Source organism: Oryctolagus cuniculus, chromosome 13 (assembly GCF_051225735.1).
Source record: "Oryctolagus cuniculus isolate XC-2025 breed Fujian yellow rabbit chromosome 13, ASM5122573v1, whole genome shotgun sequence".
Classification (NCBI taxonomy): domain Eukaryota; kingdom Metazoa; phylum Chordata; class Mammalia; order Lagomorpha; family Leporidae; genus Oryctolagus; species Oryctolagus cuniculus.
The window spans coordinates 75,127,652-75,153,636 of record NC_142879.1 but is presented as its reverse complement, the minus strand read 5'-3'; the positions used below and the strand labels follow the sequence as shown (position 1 = coordinate 75,153,636).

Genomic DNA, 25,985 nt, shown 5'->3' with positions numbered 1-25,985 from the left:
GCAGAGAGGGAGAAAAAATGAATGATAGGAAAAAGAGGTAATCAATGTTTAGGCAATAGTCCACCATCATCAAAGGGAATCTCTGTGTGCTTTGGAATTCTTTGTGTGGAAGAAGCCAGACAGACCACAACCATAAGCTGTCTCATTTCTTTTAAATCTGTCTTGGCAAATTAGCTACTAGATGGCTTTCAAATGCACTTGGGCAGCTTGTAGTGGTAATGACTGACAGGTTGGGGAAATTTGGTCTTTTAGGGAATAATGGTTTAAGAGAAGAGAAAAGAAAATGTTCTGATGAGATGTCATGGAAGCTTTTATTTGTACTATTCACATCACTAACTGATGAGGATACCATCCTGACCTAGTTTATTAAAAGGGCTTCACTATGCCTGGGAATGACAAACCAGTTTCTTATGTAGATACGCCTAAAGTGGAGCTGGTTTGCATCCAAGCTGGCTTGGGAGTGAGAGAGGTTAAGTTTAGAGTCAGGGTTGAGCAGACACTGGTACCATTAGCAGGGCCCTAAGAGGATTTTTAAAGAGTCTTAACCCCAGATATCTCATTGTGTTCTTCATTGACAGCTTTTATTTCACGACCTCTTTCATAAACGGAAAACCTTTTTTGGTCTGATTTTGGAGAAAATGGGCCTCAAGACCTAGATGGCTTTGTCTCTTTATAACAGGAAATGACACTTGTAAAATATTCCACACCTGATTATAAACATTCCAATCTGATAGGCAGAAATTTTATGGCCAGTGAGAGAACCCTACTTGACTTTCTCTCCTGGGACATGAAAGGTTATTCTAGAACACAAAGCTAGAGGTGTTTTTGTTTCAGTTCAGGCACATTTTGTTTCATCATCTAGGCAGTAACCATGGTTGACTGCCTAATATTTTCACACATAGCTATGAAACTATTTCTTCATGTGGCCTTGCTTAATAGACTATGCATTTTCATCCAAATGCAACAGTGTTACCTTAGAAAGAATAATAGCACATTTTAAAAACATGATGGCTTATAGAGTACAAAAAAATTCCTCTTACTGGACATGAGTGACGTCTTGTGATTTGAGTGTTACTTATAAGCCTTGTCTATATTCCTAAGGTAGTCTTTCTACTTTTTATCTATAGAATTCCTTATTTAGAGGACCATTAAGCCTGTGATTATAAAGTAAATTGAAAGTATGTTATCGCAAAAATTTAAAAGGAACAAAAGAAAAGAAGGAGAAGGGAAGATTTGTATCTATGAAGTACATGAAATCTGTTGTCTTTGTATTAATAAAGAAAGAATGCAAAATTAAAAATAAAATATGATGGTTTAGGAAGTATTGAATACTAGTTTTTATTTCACAAATTTCTAATTACATGCATTTTAGTCTTTCTTATTTCACATATTGCCTTTTCTTAGAGTATGTCAGGTAAAAAAAATATGGTAAAATGATTTTGTTTTCAGTATTTAGAGTTTGCAAAACATTCTTCCAGACTATCTCAATAATAGTCCAAATGAATTATTAGTCCCAATTTACAGATGAAAAGCTTGAGGTTGATGGGGCAAGTAATTTATCTAAATTGATGTGTCTGGAAAATAGGCAGAATTCAACCCAGGGTTTAGCTCAAGAGTCCAGGTCTTTCATCACTGTGTGTGAATTGTGGAACAGGGGAGGAAGAGTTGTTTGGGCAGATAGCCAGATGCCATGAGCCAGAGGCCACTTGTACACAGGGCAATTCTCTGCCTTCCTCCACAGGAATCACTAAACAGACCGCTGCACACTCAATTTGAAACCAAATGGGGAGAACAAAGAATTTTATTCATAGATGAGCTACAATGGCCTATTGCATTATTTTTCTTCCTTTCTAAACCTTTTATCTCTCTGGTTAAAACTAGGATAGATAAGATCTCAGCTTTTGAGCTTTAAGTAAAAATTCAGAATTTTATGGGTAAATTCCTTCAGTGTTTTGCCCTTTTCCCTGGTTTGTCAATGAAAGTTGCAGGACTTCTCCTTTGTCACTATCAAGTGGCATGCTTATAGAGATAGACAAACCATGAAATTATAGGTTAGAGCTATAATTACCTCTGCTTTCTAAGCCACAGTGCGGGATACTTATGGTACTTCCTTTTGAGTGTGATGGAGTTAATTGTTATTACTGTGTTATCATGTAGCATTAGCTAACAAACCCAACCCAGCTACCTAGTAATTCAAGAGTTGCATAATACAGAAGCTGGTGACTTAAATTGCGATCAGCCTTCATGAAATGTGCACACTGCCACCACCTCGGATGGCAACCCATCAAGATGTTGTTGCTTGTACTCGGCTGAGGATTATAGCTCTCATAAAAGCCTCAGGGCTAGTTTAGTGGCCTGAGCCTGAGGTTTTGAAATATCTGGAACTTCACATAGGCTTAAAGCCTAGTATGGTTGATTCAACAAATGCAATGTCACTCATTGCTGTTTGTGTGTGTTTAGAAAGAGAACCTAAAACCGTGTGCACATAAATGGACTCAGGGCATTTGGGGAAGCAGTAGGAGTGCATTATGTTCAATCAACAGGCAATCCTGTTGGGCTGGTAGTGTGAGGTAGTGGAGAAATAAAAGAACTGGTTTGGAAAAAGTGAGAACTCTTGTTCTTCCCACTCACTCTCTGACCTCTCACCCAGTTTTGAGAACTATCTGGAGCCAAAGTTTGGAACATTCTCTCCCTCCTTGTATTGCACATTTGAGTTCTGGAATAACAAACAGGTATCCTTCCAATTATACATACTACCTGGATCTATGAGTTGATGTACATGGTATCAGTCTATCTGTGTATCTTTATATCTGTGTATGTGTCTATTTGTGAACTTGTGTATCACCTTTTTATATCTTTATGGGACATGCTGGCATGAATAGACCCAGACTGCTAACTCCAGTCTGGAGTTCATGGATAATAAGAGGAAACTCTAAAAGAGCCTAAATGGTTTACAGCCCGAGGCCTTCCAGCTCTCCAGAAATCCTGCTGCTTTTTTCCCCTGACACATTGCTTCTGTGATGTCTCTTGCATCTTCCAGCTTCTGCTGCTTCCATACTAGCTCAGTTCTTTATTAACAAACACCTGGTCTGTTATCGCAGTGGCACAACCAGCTCTCTGTTCTTCCTTTTCAGTCCATCCTAACCTCTCCATCCTCCATCCTGCTCAGAACTTCTCAGGGGTTGGGAGATATACCAGGGCCTGCTGCTAATCGTTTTAACTAAATAGTCTTCCTGTATCTCAGCCTTTGGGCATGTCTTGAATGTCATTTCTCTCTTTCTGTTTTTTTTTTTTTTTTTTTTTTTTTTTTTTTTTTTAGATATATCTGTTTATTTGAAAGGCAGAATGATAAGTGACAGAGAGAGAGAGGGAGAGAGACACAGAGAAATCTTCCATTTGGTGGTTCACTCCCCACATAGCTGCAACAGGCAGAGATGAGCCATGCTGAAGCCTGGAGCCAGGAACTCCATGTGGGTCTCCCATATGGGTGGCAGAGGCCCAAGTACTTGGACCATCTTCCACTGTTTTCCAAGTGTATTAACAGGGAGCTGGGTTGGAAGTGGAGGAGCCAGGACTTGAACTCATGCTCTGATAAGACAGCCAGCATAACAGCAGTAACTTAACTCACTGGATCACAAGGCTGGACCCTTGAATGTCAATTTTGATATGAAAATACCTTTGACTTCCCCCCAAATAATTTACTTCGGAAAGGCCTTATGTCTCCTAATTGGTTGTGATCTGTTGCAATCAGTGACTCTCTCAATTCTGCAATCTTATTTGTAGTAATGGTTTTAATGGCTTTGTTAGATAGTAATATCTGTGTCTGTTCTGGGTCTGTGCTGGGTATCTTCTGTTTTCTTTGCATAGCTGGTTTTTCTGATTGGATGCCGTAATGAAATTTGTCTCCCTTAGTACTGTGGGTGCTCCTATTGGTGTTCTTTTTTTTTTTTTTTAACTTTTATTTAATGAATATAAATTTCCAAAGTACAGCTTATGGATTACAATGGCTTCCCCCCCATAACGTCCCTCCCACCCACAACCCTCCCCTCTCCCACTCCCTCTCCCCTTCCATTCACATCAAGATTCATTTTCGATTCTCTTTATATACAGAAGATCAGTTTAGCATACATTAAGTAAAGATTTCAACATTTTGCTCCCACACAGAAACATAAAGTGAAAAAAATAGATGATTTTTTAAATGATGATGAAATCAGATCAGACCTATTGTCATGTTTAATCCCAGTGAGAGTCAAGTTGGGAATTGATAATTTCTTCTTCTTTTTTTTTTTTTTTTTTTTTTTACAGAAGATCAGTTTAGTATACATTAAGTAAAGCTTTCAACAGTTTGCAACCCCATAGAAACACAGAGTGAAAGATACTGTTTGAGTACTCGTTATAGCATTACGTCTCAATGTACAGCATGCTAAGGACAGAGATCCTACATGAGGAGTAAGTGCACAGTGACTCCTGTTGTTGACTTTACAAATTGACACTCTTGTTTATGGCCTCAGTAATCTCCCCATGCTCCAGTCATGAGTTTCCAAGGCTATGGAAGCCCCTTGAGTTCTCCGACTCTTATCTTGTTTAGACAAGGTCATAGTCAAAGTGGAGGTTCTCTCCTCCCTTCAGAGAAAGGTACCTCCTTCTTTGAAGACCTGTTTTTCCACTGGGATCTCACTCACAGAGATCTTTAATTTAGGGTTTTTTTTTTTTTTTTTTTTGCCTGAGTGTTTTGGCTTTCCATGCCTGAAATACTCTCATGGGCTTTTCAGCCAGATTGGAATGCCTTTAGGGCTGATTCTGAGGCCAGAGTGCTGTTTATAAACTCTCTCTCTTTTTTTTTAATTTTATTATTTTTTTTATTTTTTTTTTATTTTTTATTTTTGACAGGCAGAGTGGACAGTGAGAGAGAGAGACAGAGAGAAAGGTCTTCCTTTGCCGTTGGTTCACCCTCCAATGGCCGCCGCGGCCGGCGCGCTGCGGCCGGCGCACCGCGCTGATCCGATGGCAGGAGCCAGGAGCCAGGTGCTTTTCCTGGCCTCCCATGGGGTGCAGGGCCCAAGCACCTGGGCCATCCTCCACTGCACTCCCTGGCCACAGCAGAGGGCTGGCCTGGAAGAGGGGCAACCGGGACAGAATCCGGCGCCCCAATCGGGACTAGAACCTGGTGTGCCGGCGCCGCTAGGCAGAGGATTAGCCTATTGAGCTGCGGCGCCGGCCCAGAGTGCTGTTTAGGACATCCGCCATTCTATGAGTCTGCTGAGTATCTCGCTTCCCATGTTGGATCACTCTCCCCTTTATTTATTCTATCAGTTAGTATTAGCAGGTACTAGACTTGTTTATGTGCTCCCTTTGACTCTTAGTCCTTTCATTATGATCAATTGTGAACTGAAATTGATCACTTGGACTAGTGAGATGGCATTGGTACATGCCACCTTGATGGGATTAAATTAGAGTCCCCTGGTATGTTTCTAACTCTACCATTTGGGGCAAGTCAGCTTGAGCATGTCCCAAATTATACATCTCTTCCCTCTCTTATTCCCACTCTTATGTTTAACAGGGATCACATTTCAGTTAAATTTCAACACTTAGGAATAACTGTGTATTAATTACAGAATTAAACCAGTCATATTAAGTAGAACAGACAAAAAAACTACTAAGAGGGATAATGTATTAAGTTGTTCATTAACAGTCAGGGCTATGCTGATCGAGTCACCATTTCTCATAGTGTCCATTTCACTTCAACAGGTTTCCTTTTTGGTGTTCAGTCAGTTGTCACCAATCAGGGAGAACATATGGTATTTGTCCCTTTGGGACTGGCTTATTTTGCTCAGCATGATGTGTTCCAGATTCCTCCATTTTGTTGCAAATGACTGGATTTCGTTGTTTCTTACTGCGGTATAGTATTCTAAAGAGTACATATCCCATAATTTCTTTATCCAGTCTACCGTTGATGGGCATTTAGGTTGGTTCCAGGTCTTGGCTATTGTGAATTGTGCTGCAATGAACATTTGGGTGCAGACCGCTTTTTTGTTTGCCAATTTAAATTCGTTTGGGTAAATCCCAAGGAGTGGGATGGCTGGGTCGAACGGTAGGGTTATATTCAGGTTTCTGAGGAATCTCCAGACTGACTTCCATAGTGGCTTGACCAGTTTGCATTCCCACCAACAGTGGGTTAGTGTCCCTTTTTCCCCACATCCTCGCCAGCATCTGTTGTTGGTAGATTTCTGTATGTGAGCCATTCTAACCGGGGTGAGGTGAAACCTCATTGTGGTTTTGATTTGCATTTCCCTGATTGCTAGTGACCTTGAACATTTTTTCATGTGCCTGTTGGCCATTTGGATTTCCTCTTTTGAAAAATGTCTATTGAGGTCCTTGGCCCATCTCTTAATTGGGTTGTTGGTTTTGTTTTTGTGGAGTTTCTTGATCTCTTTGTAGATTCTGATTATTAACCCTTTATCTGTTGCATAGTTTGCAAATATTTTTTCCCATTCTGTTGGTTGCCTCTTCACTTTCCTGACTGTTTCTTTTGCAGTACAGAAACTTCTCAATTTGATGCAATCCCAATAGTTGACTTTGGCTTTGACTGCCTGTGCCTCCCGGGTCTTTTCCAGAAATTCTTTGCCTGTGCCAATATCTTGAAGGGTTTCTCCAATGTTCTCTAATAACTTGATGGTGTCAGGTCGTAGATTTAGGTCTTTAATCCACGTTGAGTGGATTTTTGTGTAAGGTGTAAGGTAGGGGTCTTGCTTCATGCTTCTGCACGTGGAAATCCAGTTTTCCCAGCACCATTTATTGAATAGACTGTCCTTGCTCCAGGAATTGGTTTTAGATCCTTGATCAAATATAAGTTGGCTGTAGATGTTTGGGTTGATTTCTGGTGTTTCAATTCTGTTCCATTGGTCTATCCATCTGTTTCTGTACCAGTACCATGCTGTTTTGATTACAGCTTCCCTGTAGTATGTCCTGAAATCTGGTATTGTGATGCCTCCGGCTTTGTTTTTGTTGTACAAGATTGCTTTAGCTATTCGAGGTCTCTTGTGCCTCCATATGAATTTCAGCATCATTTTTTCTAGATCTGAGAAGAATGTCTTTGGTATCTTGATTGGGATTGCATTGAATCTATAAATTGCTTTTGGGAGAATGGACATTTTAATGATGTTGATTCTTCCAATCCATGAGCATGGCAGATTTTTCCATTTTTTGGTATCCTCTTCTATTTCTTTCTTTAAGATTTTGTAATTCTCATCGTAGAGATCTTTAACGTCCTTGGTTAAGTTTTTTTCAAGGTATTTGATTGTTTTTGTAGCTATTGTGAATGGGATTGATCTTAGCAGTTCTTTCTCAGCCATGGCATTGCTTGTGTATACAAAGGCTGTTGATTTTTGTGCATTGATTTTATATCCTGCCACTTTGCCAAACTCCTCTATGAGTTCCAATAGTCTCTTAGTAGAGTTCTTTGGATCCCCTAAGTAAAGAATCATATTGTCTGCAAAGAGGGATAGTTTGACTTCTTCCTTCTCAATTTGTATTCCTTTAATTTCTTTTTCTTGTCTGATGGCTCTGGCTAAAACTTCCAGAACTATGTTAAATAGAAGTGGTGAGAGTGGGCATCCCTGTCTGGTGCCAGATCTCAGTGGAAATGCTTCCAACTTTTCCCCATTCAATAGGATGCTGGCTGTGGGCTTTTCATAAATTGCTTTGATTATATTGAGGAATGTTCCTTCTATACCCAATTTGCTTAGAGTTTTCATCATGAAAGGGTGTTGAATCTTATCGAATGCTTTCTTTGCATCTATTGAGATAATCATATGGTTTTTCTTCTGCAGTCTGTTAATGTGGTGAATCACATTGATTGATTTGCGAATGTTGAACCATCCCTGCATACCAGGGATAAATCCCACTTGGTCTGGGTGGATGATTTTCCTGATGTGTTGTTGAATTCTATTGGCGAGAATTTTATTGAGGATTTTTGCGTCTATGTTCATCAGGGATATTGGTCTATAATTTTCTTTCAGTGCTGCATCTTTCTCTGGCTTAGGGATTAAGGTGATGCTGGCTTCATAGAAAGAATTTGGGAGGATTCCCTCTTTTTCGATTGTTCTGAATAGTTTGAGAAGAAATGGAATTAGTTCTTCTTTAAATGTCTGGTAGAATTCAGCAGTGAATCCATCTGGTCCTGGGCTTTTCTTTGTTGGGAGGGCCTTTATTACTGTTTCAATTTCTGTTTCAGTTATGGGTCTATTTAGGTTTTCTATGTCTTCATGGTTCAATTTAGGTAGATTGCATGGGTCCAGGAATCTATCCATTTCTGATAGATTTTCTTGTTTGCTGGCATACAAGTCCTTGTAGTAATTTCTGATGATTCTTTTTATTTCTGTGGTGTCTGTTGTTATGTTTCCTTTTTCATCTCTGATTTTATTGATTTGGGTCTTTTCTTTTTTTAGTTAGTTGGGCCAATGGGGTGTCAATTTTGCTTATTTTTTCAAAAAACCAGCTTCTCGCTTGGCTGATTTTTTGTAATGTTTTTTTTTGGATTCAATCCTGTTAATTTCTTCTCTGATTTTAATTATTTCTCTTCTCCTACTAGATTTGGGTCTGGTTTGCTGCAAATTTTCTAGGTCCTATTGGTGTTCTTAAACTTTGTTCTGTAATGTGGTTGTGTTTCTCAGAAACCATTTGATCCTTTGGGGTCTTGCTTTTAGAATTTGTTAGATTGATCAGGGCAGTGCTCAGCCCAGGGCTAATTATTCTTCATCACAAAGGAAAGACTTGTTTGTGTACTCGACTCAATGCCTTGTGAATATTGAAACTTTCCAGCCTGGCTCTTGGGAACTGGTACTACCCCAGCCTGGTGTGAGGGGTCGGGCACTCTGGCTTTCCAATCCCTTTTGGCATTCTTTTCCCTGACTTTATGTGCATAAGCTGATCAGAACTAAGTTGAAGACTAGAGGAGGACTCTCTACAGGTCTCTGGTATTCTCTCTGTGTCCACCTCTTTCCTCTCTGAAACTTTGTTCTTGAAACATTTTGGTTCCCCTGGAGCCACCACACATGGAATTGCCATGCTGTCTCTCAGTTGTTCCTCCCCACACTGGGGTCTGCAAACTCTCCCAAGAGCTTGGTCCCCCCCCCCCTTTTTTTTTTGACAGGCAGAGTGGACAGTGAGAGAGAGAGACAGAGAGAAAGGTCTTCCTTTGCCTTTGGTTCACCCTCCAATGGCCGCCACGGCCGGCGCACTGCGGCTGGCGCACCGCGCTGATCCGATGGCAGGAGCCAGGTACTTCTCCTGGTCTCCCATGGGGTGCAGGGCCCAAGGACTTGGGCCATCCTCCACTGCACTCCCTGGCCACAGCAGAGAGCTGGCCTGGAAGAGGGGCAACCGGGACAGAATCCACCGCTCCGACTGGGACTAGAACCCGGTGTGCCGGCACCGCAAGGCGGAGGATTAGCCTAGTGAGCCGCAGCGCCGGCCCCCAAGAGCTTGTTGTAAGGTTCATTTTGTTTGCTCCTCACTTCAAGGACAGCCATCCTTTCTTGCTTGATGGACGTAGTTATAGATTATTATTTCATGTCCTTTCTCCAGGTTTGTGATTGCTTTAGGTGAGAGGAAAATTTGGTTGCCATTTTTTAATGTTGGCTGGATTATGTTTTTTTGAAATTATATTCCTCCAGCCTCTCCTAGAGTATACTGTTAAGTCTCATTATCCAATTGCCTTACAATGTTTTTGTTATTTTCCTTTTTTCTCCACCAAGAGACTGATTGCCATTTATTAAAGTGGCCTGATTCTTCTAAATAAGAAGCCAACAGTTCTGCAGAATTTTCCTTTACCTCATCCACAGATTATTATCCTTCATATACAGTTTTAATACCGACCTGTACATATCGCTGGCAACACATGTCCTGACATGTTTGTCTCTGCTGTCTCACTGTATTGTAAGTTTCTTTGTTTCAGATAGTATTTGTGCAAATTGTGGTTGAAGAGGGTTCAAATCAATGTTTCCCAAAGGGGCATGCTTTGAGTAATTACATATCATAAATCTAATACATTGCACCTTTTTATATTACCACTGCTATCCTTATTATATTCTCTCCTATTCCTCTTCATTATTCCAATTTTCGATGTCAAATCATGTCAACAAAATCTTTCTCGTCTGTCACTCCTATGCATTTTTGCTTTCTAGCTTGGGCTCTAACACAGATATCACTTGGGGTGCGATCATTTGGCCCAGCAGTTAAGTGCTGGTTAGGGTGCTTGCTTCCTACATAACAGTGCTTGGGTTCAATATCTGACCTTGGCTCTTAACTGCAGCTTCTTGATAATGTGCATTGTGGGAGGCAGCAGTGATGGTTGGAGTACTTAGGTTCCAGCTGTCTGTGTAGAGGGCCTGATTGTGTTCCCAGATTCTGGCTTTGGTCCCCCAGCCATTGCAGGCGTTTGGAGAGTGTAGTAGCAGATAGGAGCACTATCCACTCCCCCCACCTCCTTTCTCTTGCTCTGCTTGTCTTCTTCATAGAAATAACTCTACAAAATATTTTTAAAATCACTTGAACTGCTCTATTAGTCTCTCCTTCTGACCTCCTGTGCACCCAACATGTCATCATACATGCACTGATTATGTCCCTTGTTGGATATGTTGAGAGCTGTCTTGAAATGGACTGATCATACTAAATCAAAAACTTAGATGTCTGTCTTCTCTGTGTTCAAAACTCTTTTTTTTTTTTTTTTTGACAGGCAGAGTGGACAGTGAGAGAGAGAGACAGAGAGAAAGGTCTTCCTTTGCTGTTGGTTTACCCCTCAATGGCCGCTGCGGCCGGCGTGCTGTGGCTGGCGCACCTCGCTGATCTGAAGCCAGAAGTCAGGTGCTTCTCCTGGTCTCCCATGCGGGTGCAGGGCCCAAGGACCTGGGCCATCCTCCACTGCACTCCCTGGCCACAGCAGAGAGCTGGCCTGGAAGAGGGGCAACTGGGACAGAATCTGGCGCCCCGACCAGGACTAGAACCTGGTGTGCTGGCGCCGCAAGGCAGAGGATTGGCCTATTGAGCTGTGGCACCGGCCAATGTGTTCAAAACTCTTAATGAATGCTTCCCTCTAAGAAAATGAGATTCAAGTGCCTTTGAATAAGAATTTAAAGATCTTAAAGAGCATACTCTTTTTTTGTTAAATCAAACAACTTTCTATATATTAAATGTTCTCTTTGCTTTGCTAGGCTTTGATATAATGTGCATTATATTTCTCTCCTTCGAGGTGTTAAGTCAAAAACCTCTTTCCCAGAAACTTTAATGTGGCCCTCTCAAAATTGAGGGTTTTATGTTTCCATGGTCCCTCCCCTCCCACTTTTTACCTTATACCATCCTGCCTTCCTAATTGGCAAATAATCATTGTGTTGAATTATGAGGGACCGTGCAATGTTTTTACTTTTGTATATATTGTAGAAAGATTCAATCAGACTCACATATCTATCATACCCACCACCTCACTTATTTACCTTTTTTTTTTTTTTAAAGGTGAGAACATTAGAAACCTATTCTTGGGGCCGGTGTTGTAGCATAGGAAGTAAAGCTGTCACCTGCGAGACGGACATTCCATATGGGCTCCAGTACAGATTGAGCTCCCTGTTATAGGTCCCTGTTATAGGGCTTGGTCCATCCTCCACTGCTTTCCCAGGCCATACCAGAGAGCTGGATTGGAAATGGAGCAGCCAGGACTCGAATCGGCACCCATATCGGATGTTGGCACTGCAGGTGGCGGCTTTACCCGCTATGCCACAGTGCTGACTCTGAAACTTTTTTTCATTTTGATGATTTCCTTTTGGGTGGATGAAGACTGCAGTATTAGCAATTCAACACCAAATTTCAATTGGCAAAACACCAACATGATTGGTACAGTGATACTATACTCCAGTTTAGTCTATTTTATAGCCTTATTTGTTGAAAACTATCATTTCAAACATTAAGTTAAAACCAAGATGATTTGATAACAAATGGAAACATTTGCTTGGCACGTTGAATGGAGAGTAGATTGATTCTTCTTTTTACATAAAGGTTATAAAGGGGTGCCTTTTTCAACGTCTTCAAATTTCATTCAACAAATGAACTCCCAGCTCTGCCATTTTCTAGGTAAATGGCCTAGGACGATTAATGTTGCCTAGGTCTTAGTTTTCTCATTGCAAAACAAAAATAATAACACTGTACAGTATTGTGGGAATAAATCAGTTATTTTAAGTAATGTTCTTAGCATAGTACTTTTAGTTGTGGTAGTAAGCACTATATAAGTTTTTTTTAAAGATTTTTTTTTTGAATTTACTTATCTGAAAGAGTTACAGAGAGGTAGAGAGAGAGGTCTTTCATCTGCTGGTTCACTCTCCAATTGGCCTCTATAGCCAGAGCTGAGCAGATCTGAAGCCAGGAGTCAGGAGCTTCTTCCAGCTCTTCCACATGGGTGCAGGGCCATCCTCTGTTGCTCTCCTAGGTGCACCAGCAGGGACTTGAACCGGTGCTCTTATGGGATGCTAGTGCTGCAGGCCAGGGCTTTACCCTGTTGTGCCAAGTGCTGGCCCCACATTATATGTCTTAACTATTGATAGTATTATACACCATGACTTATAAAACTATTCATACGTTTGCTTTCTTGATTTGCGTGGTTGCAGGCTATGTAAAATATATCTACTACTTAATATGCTATTTGCATGTTGGAGTGCTCAAGATCTATTTGTTTACTAGATGAGTGAGTCTAGGTTTTTTTTGTTGTTGAGGGGGGGTGGGGGGGATGTTCGCAACTATTAAAGCCTAGTCCTGGGAGGGCCTTGGACTGGAAAGCATTCCATGGCACTGAAACACTAAAATGGGATATTAAATGAGAGATTAAATGATATTAAATGTTGCAATGAGAAAGAGATCGAGGGGAATCTTTTCACTGAGATCTTTGGGGGTTAGGAGAGTGACTCAGTGACATTAAAATAGGCTGAGTTATGCTAGAATCTTGCTAGAAGCAGTATTGAACACTGGAAGACAGATGAAATCATTTCTATTTTGAAAATATCTATGGTTCAACAATGTATACAACTGATATCCAAACTGTCATCTTAAGACACTAATGAAGAACAATTTATTTTCTTTATACTATTTGTTGAACTCTTTACTTATTGGGGTAAATCATATGAGTCATAAAAGTAAACTGAAAATAGGACTTTGTATAAAGTAAGGGTGGGAATAGGAGAGGGAGGAGGAAGGAGGGTTGGAGCATGGACAAGAGGGAGGGTAGGATGGAAAGTATTGCTATGTTCCTAAATCTGTGTATAATAAATACATGAAACTTCTATACCTTAAATAAAATTTCTAAAAAGAGACTATTGATTAAATATCTTTAGGCTTATGCTATTTGCTAGGTATCTCCAACCTAATATTCCAATCAGTTGGCTGATACTTATTTTCAATATCTGAAATGCAAGGCAAGAACTGGCAAAAAATATATAAAAATATATGGCTGATTATTTAAAGTATTGTGTAGCCCCTGTCTTAGTTCAGATACAGTCCACCATAGACTGGGTGGATTCAGCACCCCGGGTTCTAGTCCCGGTCGGGGTGCCAGATTCTGTCCCAGTTGCCCCTCTTCCAGGCCAGCTCTCTGCTGTGGCCAGGGAGTGCAGTGGAGGATGGCCCAAGTGCTTGGGCCCTGCACCCCATGGGAGACCAGGATAAGTACCTGGCTCCTGCCATTGGATCAGCGCGGTGCGCCGGCCGCAGCGCGCTGGTCGCGGCGGCCATTGGAGGGTGAACCAACGGCAAAGGAAGACCTTTCTCTCTGTCTCTCTCTCTCTCTCACTGTCCACTCTGCCTGTCAAAAAAAAAAAAAAAAACACCAAAAACAACAACAACAACAAAAACAAATGTTGGGGTTGGCACTGTGGCATAGTGGGTAAAGCTGCTGCCTGTAGTGCCAGCATCCCATATGGGTGGTGGTTTGAGTCCAAGTTGCTCCACTTCCAATCCAGCTCTCTGTGATGGCCTGGGAAAGTTGTAGAATATGGCCCAAGTCCTGCACCCACTTGGGAGACCTGGAAGAAGCTTCTGGCTTCTGGCTTCGGATCAGTATAGCTCTGGCCATTGTGTCCATCTGGGGAATGAACCAGCAGATGGAAGACTCTCTCTCTCTCTCGGCCTCTCCTTCTCTCTGTGTAACTCTTTCAAATAAATAAATAAATCTTTATCAAAAAACCTCAAATGTTTATTTTGCACAGTTTTGGAGGATTAGGGAGTCCCACATCAGGTGCTGATATGTCCAGAGTCTGTTAAGCATCCATTTCTTGTTTTGTAGATGGCAGACTTCTCATTGGACTCTCATACGGCAGAGAAAGTGAGAAAAGAGGGGGCAAAGTCTCTGGTATCTCTGCTTATGAAAATACTGATTTCATTACCTAAATATCCACCTCCTGATAAAATCCTTTTAGGGGGAATAGGGCTTCTATATTTGAATTTTAAAGGAACATAAGTATTCAGTCCATAGCTTGATTTCCAAATATGCTCTTCTTTTAGTTGCCACAATGCCTGCATCGCCATCATTATAAATTCATTCTTTTTGGATAACACTTTCCACCAGAGTTGTCGAACTCATTTTGACTTAGCACTATCAACAAACGGGCAACATGAAGTTCTAGGATTTTCAGAACTTAGCTTTTTTTTTTTTTTTTTTTACAGGGAGAGATGCAAGCAGAACTTGGAAAGTGCCAATTTTATAGGAGAGCAGGAGGCGTTGACTACATTTGGTCAGAGGAAAGAGGGCCTCACGTGAAGGAGGTCACGACGATTCTTGCAACAGCCAGGATGTGCGATCCGAGGCAAGGAGAAGTAGACAGGAGGACTGAGGAGATACTGGGGTGAGACATCTATGGTTTCTTGCTATTTCCTTAGGTCACTCCTCATGGCACTCATATCTCACCTGTTTGTGTGGGATTAGAAGTAGGACACTTCAGGCCACTTTATAGTCCGGGCCTGTGTCTCCACCCTGGTGAGAAGCCATGGGGGATAGGTTTGGGTGAACTTGTGTGCAAGAGTCAGCTTTCCATTACTACAGTGGGGCATCCAAGGCAATAAACTTTACAATGGAAAGAGGTTTATTTAGCCTATATTTTGGGGGGTTCGCATTCAAGATCAGGTCAGACCCATTGCTTGGACCCCTGATGATGACTTTTTTAAACAAAATCATTTATTTACTTGAAAGATAGAGTGATTGATAGATAGATTGATAATTCATCTGTTGGTTCACTCCCCAAATGGCTGCAATAGCTGGGTCTGGGTCAGGCTGAAGCCAGGAACCTGGAACTCCATCTGGGTCCCCCACATGTGTGGTAGGAGCCCAAGTACATGAGCCATATTCCATTGCCTTTCCAGGCACATTAGCAGCAAGCAGAGCAACCAGGACGCAAAGCAGCCCTCTGATATGGAATGTTGGCATTACAAGTGACAGCTTCACCTGCTGCCCCACAGTGTTGGCCCCTGATGATGTCATTCTTACTGGCGGAGTTCTGAGTTTGTGTAGAGCATCACAGGGCAAGAGACAGCAGGTGCCACCAGTCCATGTATATGTGATCGCTTGCAAAGCCAGGAGGATTTAATCATGGGAGCTACACCCTAATGACCCAACCCAGTCCAATCCTTTTCCAAAGGCCACACCTGTAGCAACCATAATTGGATTAAGTTTTCATCCTCTTAGTTCCATTAGCTTCTGACTTTGGGGTTTAAACTTCTGCATGAATTCAGGAACCAAATGTTAAAACCATAGCATTGAGGGTGGGATGAAGACTTGGATCATAGCTACTGTGAAAGTAGAGGGATTTCTAGTGAATTTTTTTTTTTTTTAGGGGGCAAATTTTCACTCCTTATCTGTGATTGGGACTGACATTCTGGGCTGTGTACTATCCAAGGTCCCTTCTAGTTATAACATGCTTGGGTTGTATAAATTGTTCTCCACATAATATTTTTCCATATCAATGTGCTAAGTTCATCAATCTGAAATTTATGACCTCAACTATTTTCAGTAACCTAAAACCACTATACAAGTATGTGCTCATGTGATGTGATAAATTGTGCCAATTATAAATGCAATTCTAGAAAAACAAACACAAACAAAATTTAGCATTTCTCCTTCACTTATCTCTTAATTTCAAGTACCAGAGGTTTTAGGGTCTGAATTATCTACATGAATTGTCTCAGCATTTCTCTTCCATTTCTATATGGAGATAACTCAAATTATGGCCAACATTACCACTGCCTGCATCTTTTTGGCTTCAAGATAATAGACATCTCCTAACAACAAGAAAAATAGCGATGTCCTTTTCACTTTGACCATACAGATGGAAAAATTGTAAATTACAGATCCTTGGCACTCTTCAGAAATAAAATGTGATGAAGGGTTCAGTTGTCTGATTAAATTCTCCCCATAAAGTTTCACCTCGCCTATTCTCACCTCAGGGATAAGGACTGCACACGCAATGGACGTGATTTTTCTTTTGAACATACTCGTATCTTGTCAAGATGTCATCAATACAAATACTTTGACGTGTTTAGTACAACGATTGGGAAGCAGGTTGAATTTTTCAATCCTCCCAGCCAATATAAGTCAGGCTGAGATACTTAATTTCTATTTGAGATCCTTCGTTTCTATTATAAACAGATCCCACAGTGGGAGATAAATTTCACAGTAACAGTTTGGACTTTTTTATGAACCACCTGCAAGTTTTCTGCAAACAACATGTTTTATGGGCGCTCAAGGCAATGTTCACCCATCAAGACCTGACAGTAAGAGGAGGATGGATGAGGCCTTATCTCAGGCACACACGTAACCTTCCCTGTCCCCTGGCCTAACCTCCCTCTGCACTCATTTATGAAAATGATTCATCTTTAAAGAGCTTCCTTGCTCTGCCTGCAGGCTGTAGATCTTTTTGCACTGGACTTGTGTAGGCTGAGGTTATAAACTTCAGTGTGCAAGCTATTTGGAGGGGGCTTAATTGTGAATATTGGAAAAAAGAAAAGTGTACATTGCAGGTACTACCTTAAAGGAACAGTCTTATCCTGGCCTTTTTTTATTATTTTTTTTTCTTTCTACACAAAGAGGCTTCCAAGGGATGTCATTGAAAGCACTTCATTGCGATTCGACTTTTATTTATTCTGTTAAAGCCTTGCCATATTGGACACATTGAAATAGGAGCTTTATAATGTGGTGCCAGCCTCGTGCTGACCTTATCCCATCAGGCTCTCCCAACATGCAGGAAGATGGGCTCTGCAGGGTGGATCACAAGTTCACGGATAGCACCGCGGAGTCTCAGGAGTCATGGGAATCACTGGGCTCCTTTAGACTATTACTTTGAACTGAGAAGCCTTAGAAGAGAATGAACAATGTCACAAAAAACAGAAAGACAAAAAGACAGAAGAAGAAATATAAAGGGGCTCAATCATTCAGGCTGAATTCATGGGATCTAAGAGCTGGTGTTATTTCTACAGTGCTTGGGAATTGGGTCTGCTGGGAAATATGACAAATAAATATACATGAGAGTTTGGAGATAAGAAAGAGAAAGAAGGTTGAAAATGCTGATAGAACAATTTTTTTGTTGATTTTTATTATCATGACATATTTTTGTATTTTATCAATTTTTCAATTTCTAACAGATTTTAATGACTTTTTAAACTTTTATTTAATAAATATAAATTTCCAAAGTACAGCTTATGGATTACAATGGCTCCCCACCCATAACTTCCCTTCCACCTGCAACCCTCCCATCTCCCAACCCCTCTCCCATTGCATTTGCATCAAGATTCATTTTCAATTATCTTTATATACAGAAGATCGATTTAGTTTATATTAAGTAAAGATTTCATCAGTTTGCACCCACACAGAACATAAAGTGTAAAATACTGTTTGAGTACTAGTTATACCATTAATTCACACTGAACAGCACATTAAGGACAGAGATCCTACATGAGGAGTAAGTGCACAGTGACTCCTGTTGTTGACTTAACAAATTGACACTCTTGTTTATGGCGTCAGTAATCTCCCTAGGCTCTTGTCATGAGTTGCCAAGGCTATGGAAGGCTTTTGTGTTCGCTGACTCTGATCTTACTTAGACAAGGTCATAGTCAAAGTGGAAGTTCTCTCCTCCCTTCAGAGAAAGGTACCTCCTTCTTTGACGGCCTGTTCTTTCCTCTGGGATCTCGCTTGCAGAGATCTTTCATTTAAGTCCTCTTTATATATTTATTTTTGCCAGAGTGTCTTGGCTTTCCATGCCTGAAATACTCTCATGGGCTCTTCAGCCAGATCCAAATGCCTTTAGGGCTGATTCTGAGGCCAGAGTGCTGTTTAGGACATCTGCCATTCTATGGGTCTGCTGTGTATCCTGCTTCCCATGTTGAATCATTCTCTCCCTTTTTAATTCTATCAGTTAGTATTTGCAGACACTAGTCTTGTTTGTGTGATCCCTTTGACTCTTAGTCCTATCATTATGATCAATTGTGAAATGAAATTGATCACTTGGACTAGTGAGATGGCATTGGTACATGCCACCTTGATGGGATTGAATTGGAATCCCCTGGTATGTTTCTAACTCTACCATTTGGGGCAAGTCAGCTTGAGCATGTCCCAAATTGTACATCTCTTCCCTCTCTTATTCCCATTCTTATATTTAACAGGGATCACTTTTCAGTTAAATTTCAACACTTAAGAATAACTGTGTATTAATTACAGAATTCAACCAATAGTATTAAGTAGAAGAAAAAAATACTAAAAGGGATAAAGTATTAAGTTGTACATCAACAGTCAGGACAAGGGCTCTCATAGTGATAGAACAATTTTTTAAAACCTAAGTTTTGGTGAAACACAGATAGGAATGAGATGCCCTGGATGAGCAGTAGGCAAACATTCTTTCAAGGACCAGCTATCGACGTTTTAGACTCTGCAGGCCTTACCGTCTCTGTCACAACTTTGCCACCGTAGCATGCAGTAATTATAGTCAATATGCAAACGATTGGACATGACTACGTTCTAGTACAACTTAATTTGTTCCCCCACTCCCCTTCTTTTATTCAAGACAACTTAGTTTATTTTTTAAGAATTCTTTATTTATTTGAAAGTAAGAGTTGCACAGAGAGAGGAGAGGCAGAGAGAGAGAGAGAGAGAGAGAGAGAGAGGTCCTCCACCCACTGGTTCACTCCCCAACTGGCTGCAATGGCCAGAGCTATGTTGATCCGAAGCCAGGAGCCTGCAGCTTCTTCTGGGTCTCCCACGTGGGTGCAGGGGCCCAAGGACTTGGGCCATTTTCCACTGCTTTTCCAGGCCACAGCAGAGAGCTGGATCAGAAGTGGAACAGCCGGGTCTTGAATTGGCGCCCATAAGAGATGCCAGCACCATAGACCAGGGATTAACTCACTTCACCACAGCACCGGCCCCACAACTTAGTTTAAAATGACATGAAGTGGCTTGGATTTGGCCAATTGGCTGTAGTTTACAACCCCTATCCCAGATGATTATATTCCCCCCTTTTTTTTTTAAAAAAGGATTGATTGATTGATTTGAAAGGCAGAGTTACAGAGAGGGCAGGAGCCAGGAGCTTCTTCCAGGTCACCCACTTGGGTGCAGGGGCCCAAGGACTTGATCCATCTTCCACTGCTTTCCCAGGCCACAGCAGAGAGCTGGATTGGAAGTGTAGCAGCCGGTACTCGAACTCGTGCCCATATGGGATGCCAGACCAGGGTTATAACCCGCTGTGCCACAGCACCGGCCCCCCAGATGATTATATTCTTTCTTTTTTTTTTTTTTTTTTTTTTTTCTGACAGGCAGTGTTAGACAGTGAGAGAGAGAGAGACAGAGAGAAAGGTCTTCCTTCCGTTGGTTCACTCCCCTAATGGCCACTACTGCCGGTGCTGTGCCGCCGAATCCAGGAGCCGGGTGCTTCTCCTGGTCTCCCATGCGGGTGCAGGGACCTAAGTAAGCACTTGGGCCATCCTCCACTGCCTTCCCGGGCCACAGCAGAGAGCTGGACTGGAAGAGGAGCAACCGGGACAGAATCCGGCATCTCAACCGATACTAGAACTCGGAGTGCCAGTGCCGCAGGCAGAGGACTAGCCAAGTGAGCCACAGCGCTGGCCCTAGATGATTATATTCTAACATTAAGCCTCCAACAGTACCTAGATTACAGCCAATGACTTAAGATGAGGAAAAACTAAAAAAGTAACAACTTGTTACCTAAGAGTAGTAAAAATGAGTGCATTGAGAGTCCTCTTGCAGCACCTGGCAGTAGATTGTGCTGCCTGAAGCCCAATGCCTGCCTTACTCACCCTGTGCTTGATTCGCACCACTTTCCCCAACATCAGAAGCCTCTAGAGTAAAACCCCTCCTACGCCTCCTACCCTGATAGCTACTTTTCTGATGCCGTCCTGCCTTTCTCTGACAGTATTTAGTCATGTGCTCCACTAACCCGACACGCCTTTTTTATTCCTGAATTCTGTTTGTCAGAGATGTCACAAAAATTCCCATAGAGAATGGCCTCCTGGAAATCTCTGGCTCTGTCAAGCCTATTTCTAGGAAGTACGTCCTGAAGTCTTACATTACAGAGAACTTGCTCACCCCTGTGGGCAGCAGTGATCAAACCTGATGGCCATGGAAACTCCGCGAAGAATGACAGCCGTTCTGTCCTAAAGTCATGGAGCGTGAGCAATGTCTTTGCTGAGCACACTCCGTGTTCATGGTATAGAGCATTTCCGTACTGTGGAAATTAGGTTACTTAATAAGATGCTGCTTTGTATTTAAGGAGACTTGAATTATGTGGGTGTTAAAGGAGTATGGTAATGCAGTAGTTTTCTTTTTTTAAAAAAATGTTTATTTATGAGAGGGAGAGAGAGAAAGAGAGAGAGAGAGAGAGAGAGAGAGAGAGAGAGAGAGAGAAACTCCTATCTGCTCATTTAACAACCAGTGCTGTGTAGACTGAAGCTGGGAGCCAGGAATCCAAGCCAAGTCTCTCTCATGAGTGGCAAGCACCCAACGTGAGCCATCACTTTCCGCCTCCCAGGATCAGCATGGACAGGAAGCTAGAATCAGGAACCAACACTGGGACTCAGACCCAGGCACTCTGATGTGGGCTGCAGGCATCTTGACTGACTTCTTACCTGCTAGGCTAAACACCTGCTCTAGTACAATAGTTTCCCAATGCAGAACTTCTACAGAGTTCTCCACGCTGTGAGGGATGGTATTCTGTGCAGACTCTGGACCGCCCATACTCTGCTTCAGTCAGAGTAGCTCAGCTGTCATCTATTTTTTCTAGAAAAATACTAGGCCTTGGAGTTCAAACGATGAATGTCTTCTTTTCACTATGGTTCTGTTTAGTCTTTCTGGGCCTGTCTCCTTATCTATTCAGGGTGTTTAGTCCCTAGGCTTTGAAGATTTGTTGTACAGATTGGGTGAATGAATGCATATCAAGTACCTAGCTCCATTCCTGGCACATACCAATGCCTCAATAAAAGACAGCTAAACCAATAGAACGGAACATGATGAAAATCCAAGGGAAACCCCATTGTGTCTTGCATTCCTTTCACCAATAGTTGGACTGAAAATATTTGTTGAAAATAAAAGTTTAATACAAATGTACAGAAGGGATGAATGAGAAGGATTGGTAACACCTGGTTGGTGGAGGAGGCCTGCAGTGCTGACAGAATTAGAGCTCCACTTTGACACCAGGTGCTAGGACAGGCAGAAGATCTCCTGCAACTAGATGACCTCTAATGCAAGGGTGGCAGATACAGCCTGGACCACTCAGATGCCACAAAGTCTTTGGGAAGTCATATTTCATGTTTTCAGGTGATATTACAGAAAAAGGATAGAGACTATGGAGAGGGATGAATGATGGGGGTGGAAGGGAGGAGAAGAGAGGAGAGGAGGCAGAGAGGAAGGGGGGAGATAGAGGGGGAGAGGGAGGGAGAGAACAGTTGTAAAAGTCTCTTAAACACTCACACAGTGTTCGTTTGGATTTGATTGATAATTGATGGAGGACAATCGATGGATTGATAATTGGTGGATTTTTTGATTGATAATTGATGTTCCTTCTCTATTATTTCCTCTGGGTAAATAAAATGCATTATGACAATACTGTGAACAAAAATCATTTCAACAATCCGAGTTTTGTTGAGCTGCCCCCTTCCCCTCCTTTTTATCCCAATGACCCGCCATCTTCTCTTCCTTTTCTCCAATTAGGCATTTCACTTGTGCTGATAGCATAACTTATCTACAGCCCTTCCCTTGGAGTCAGGGGAGTCTCCAACTTTAGTTTAGTCTCAGTCTGTCTCCAGACTGGACACAGTTTGCTTGTTAAGTCCCTGGCACTCCTGCCATGTACTGTGGCTGGGTTCTGCCATATATGTTGTTATGGAAATATGGCTTCCTGGCAATCAGTGCAGCCCAGAAATGTTGCTATTTATTTACCCTTGCAGATCTACTTGTGTTCTCAAAGGGCTTAAATGTCAATGCTATGGAAGGCTTCTTTCTATGGGAGGTGTCCTGTTTCGTAGATTGACTACGAGTCTTACAGGAGTGTTGGCAGGTGAATCCAAGTATCAAGCAGAAAACACTGTCAGAATCACTTGTCCCTCTAAAATTAATGCTTTGTAATTGGATAGTGTGTATTTGCCTGATGGTTCTGTTCTCTCCAACGAAGCATTGACCAGCAGGAGTCTCCCCAGTCATCATGCAAACTGCCTTTTTCTTTCTAGCTATTTTATTATTTTTCTAAGTCCACCAAGGCATGTTATTAAATGATGGGTGTGGTTTAGGTTCAATCTGAGTTTCACACTCTATATAAGAATGAAGGAATAAATAATTGCAATCTCACCAATGGTATTGCTTCCTGTGAGCATGCTCTACAAATTAGGGAACGGGAAGGAAAATCTTGGCTTTAATTCAGCTGTTGAAGCCTTATAGGAGAACAATAGAATGTGGACATTAGAACTGGAACAGATCTTAGACATTATCTCATGCAACACTCCAGTTTCAAAGATGAAGAAACTGAGTTCCAGCGGGACCATGTGCCTTGCTCAATGTCCTCCACAGCTAGTTTACAGCAGAATTGGGACCAATATTCAGGTCGCATAATGTTTGACCCAGTAAAAATTTCCATCATGTGGTATTACCCATCAGAAGTGTGCACGCTTTCAGGCTTTCAATGATTTTGTTCATTATGTGGGGGACAAAAAAAGTGAGGACATTTCTTGTGCTGAACTTTCCTCATCAAATGGATGGTTGTGTAGTTTAACTTGCAGCACTTCTAGTACTCTCCTATGCAAAGTCTCCGAGTGATTCAAGGCCAGGACATCCCACTGGATACCTTGCCAAAACTCTCTTGTTCACCTTCTTTTCCCTCCAACTCCTTGGCTTTTCACCAGAGAGAGGGAGGGAGGGAAAAAGAGAGAGAGAGAGAGAGAGAGAGGTAACAACAGGCCTGGTAGGAGAGTGTGTAGACTGCATATAGCCATGCTTGCTTTTTATTACCAAAGGAACAGAGGTCAATGCTGAAGTTTGGGTGCATCGATCTGTAGCTGTTGCCCTTGCCAGTCCTCTGTAAGAAAATCTAATTTATAAATTCAGAACAGCGTGCTCATTCACACGTGGTTGCTTATAAAGCGATGCTTTTATTTCTCCAAATAAACTTTAGCCTACGTCTTTGTATGCACCGCACTTTGCGAAATACATCTACTCTATAAGGTGAGATGTGTCGACAAGCAGCTGGTTTTCCCACACTGGTTCTTGGATTTGGAACATCCTGTCGGCCAAGGTGCCACTTGGCCATTGTTTTCAGAGCATTTGTTCGTTGCCTTTTGTCCTTAAAGCTGCTCACACTTCAGCCCTAAACACAAAGCTGTGTGGGAGCCACTTGAGAAATCAACGACACGGAGAAAAACCTGCCCAGCTTCCAGCTTTGAGATGCTTTCACCTTAAGTCCAGTCTTAATGCGAACTGCAGTACTCAAAGACTCATGTGGGGCTTTTGTCTTCCAAGTTCTTTGCAAACATTGGCTAATTTATCCTTACAACACTCTTGCCAGGTAAAAGGTATAATCGCGGTGGATTAGCATGTTAGGAGACCCAGAAGTCCTTAGAATATTACATTCACAACTCTTTCATCCTGCCTCCAAACAGAAGTCTTTTCTCATAGAAGATGCTGCCTTTGCTGGTGCCGAATTTAACCCCTCCACCCATGGCCCTAAGCATACAGAAGATAGATTTTAACAGGACCAAACCCCAAATACCTGTAAGATTATCTATGTCCCTTCCTGAGCTTCAGAGAGTGTTACCCTCTTCCTTTCATTTAAAAAATGAAGGTAAAATTATAATTCACTCCTTTGGGTGCTTGAATTTTCGTCGATGTATACAAATGAGGAAGCACCACACAGCTGAGAACAAGTGCATCGTGCCCACCGATTTCCCCCTGCCACTTTGCATCATCCCTCATTCTGCCCACAATCACAGGTACGTCTGTCCTGTAGTTTTGCCAGAGCAAGAATGTCACATAAACGTCATCATATATTGGGCCGTCTTTCATGTTTGGCTGCTTTCTCTTAGCAAAATGCTGTTGAGTTCACCCATGTGATTGCACGTCTTAGCATATGTTTTATTGCTAAGCATTGACCCATCATATGCGAGTACTACACTCAGTTCATTTTGTCTGAATATGAGGACAATGGGGTTACAGTTTTTGGTGAACACCAAGTCGCTATAACCATTTGTGTGCAAGTTTTTGCATGGATGTGAGTTTTCATTTTTCTTGGTGAGGGTGGTCCTTTTTTAAGCCTTTTTTTTTTCTTCAGTCGCAGAAGCAAAGGTGGACATGATTTCTGAAACTACATATAGGAGAAATCATTGCTACCACCCCGGACCTCCCATCACCTAAACCTCATGAATGAGAATTTCCTTAGACTGGGGTCCCACTGGGCACCCAGAGCAGTGAATACATCTTGAGACTGCTTCCAAGTGCTGGGGATACTACTCACTTTTCAGTCAGTGAACAAACATTGATTGATGACTACTGTATGCTAGCCGTTCTCTAGGCACTGTTCTTCATAATGAAATAAGTAACGAGGCTGTTCCTGAACAAGTAAGATATCATGCGCCGTTTGCTGCCTTTACACATCAGTATTCTCTATTCCAATTGTTGTTTCATAAAACCTCTGTGTGTGTGTGTGTGTGTGTGTGTGAGAGAGAGAGAGAGAGAGAGAGAGAGAGACAGGGAGAGACAAGGAGAGAGAGAGTGAGAGAGAGAGGCCGGCACCGCGGCTCACTAGGCTAATCCTCCGCCTAGCGGCGCCGGCACACCGGGTTCTAGTCCTGGTCGGGGCGCTGGATTCTGTCCCAGTTGCCCCTCTTCCAGGTCAGCTCTCTGCTGTGGCCAGGGAGTGCAGTGGAGGATGGCCCAGGTGCTTGGGCCCTGCACCCCATGGGAGACCAGGAAAAGCACCTGGCTCCTGGCTCCTGCCATCGGATCAGCGTGGTGCGCCGGCCGCAGCGTGCTGGCCGCGGCGGCCATTGGAGGGTGAACCAACAGTAAAGGAAGACCTTTCTCTCTGTATCTCTCTCTCACTGTCCACTCTGCCTGTCAAAAAATAAAAAAAAAATAAAAAAAGAGAGAGAGAGAGAGAGAGAAGAGATTGGTGCACATAAACTGCTTGTATTTTTTTTTTTTTTTTGGTAGGAGATGATGAATTGCATTTGAGTTGCTTGTTAATTCCTTGACCATTCCAGAAAGCTTTACTTTCAGTAGTTACTATGTCTCTTTGGACTCAGTGGTGTTCTGCACATAGGTAGAGAAAGTCAGAGGCTATTGGCGTGAGGTGGGAAATCCCTTAAAAGAGAGTCCTATTAAGAAAATGTATCTCCACTGTCTTGTTACAAACATGTGAGATGCTGCTATTAGATTTGTATTGCTTGTGTCAAGCATTACTATTTTTTTTTTAAAT

General features: G+C 42.1%; 1 long non-coding RNA gene across 1 annotated transcript in view; it reads right to left on the bottom strand.

Moving 5' to 3' along the window:
* Positions 1-17,170: 17,170 nt before the first annotated feature.
* The window catches only part of LOC127483581 (uncharacterized), a 45,412-nt gene continuing 36,597 nt past the window's right edge, over positions 17,171-25,985 (bottom strand). Inside the window, exon 4 of the long non-coding RNA XR_016219761.1 lies at positions 17,171-17,376. This is a non-coding gene — a long non-coding RNA (uncharacterized LOC127483581). The remainder of the gene's footprint in view (positions 17,377-25,985) is intronic.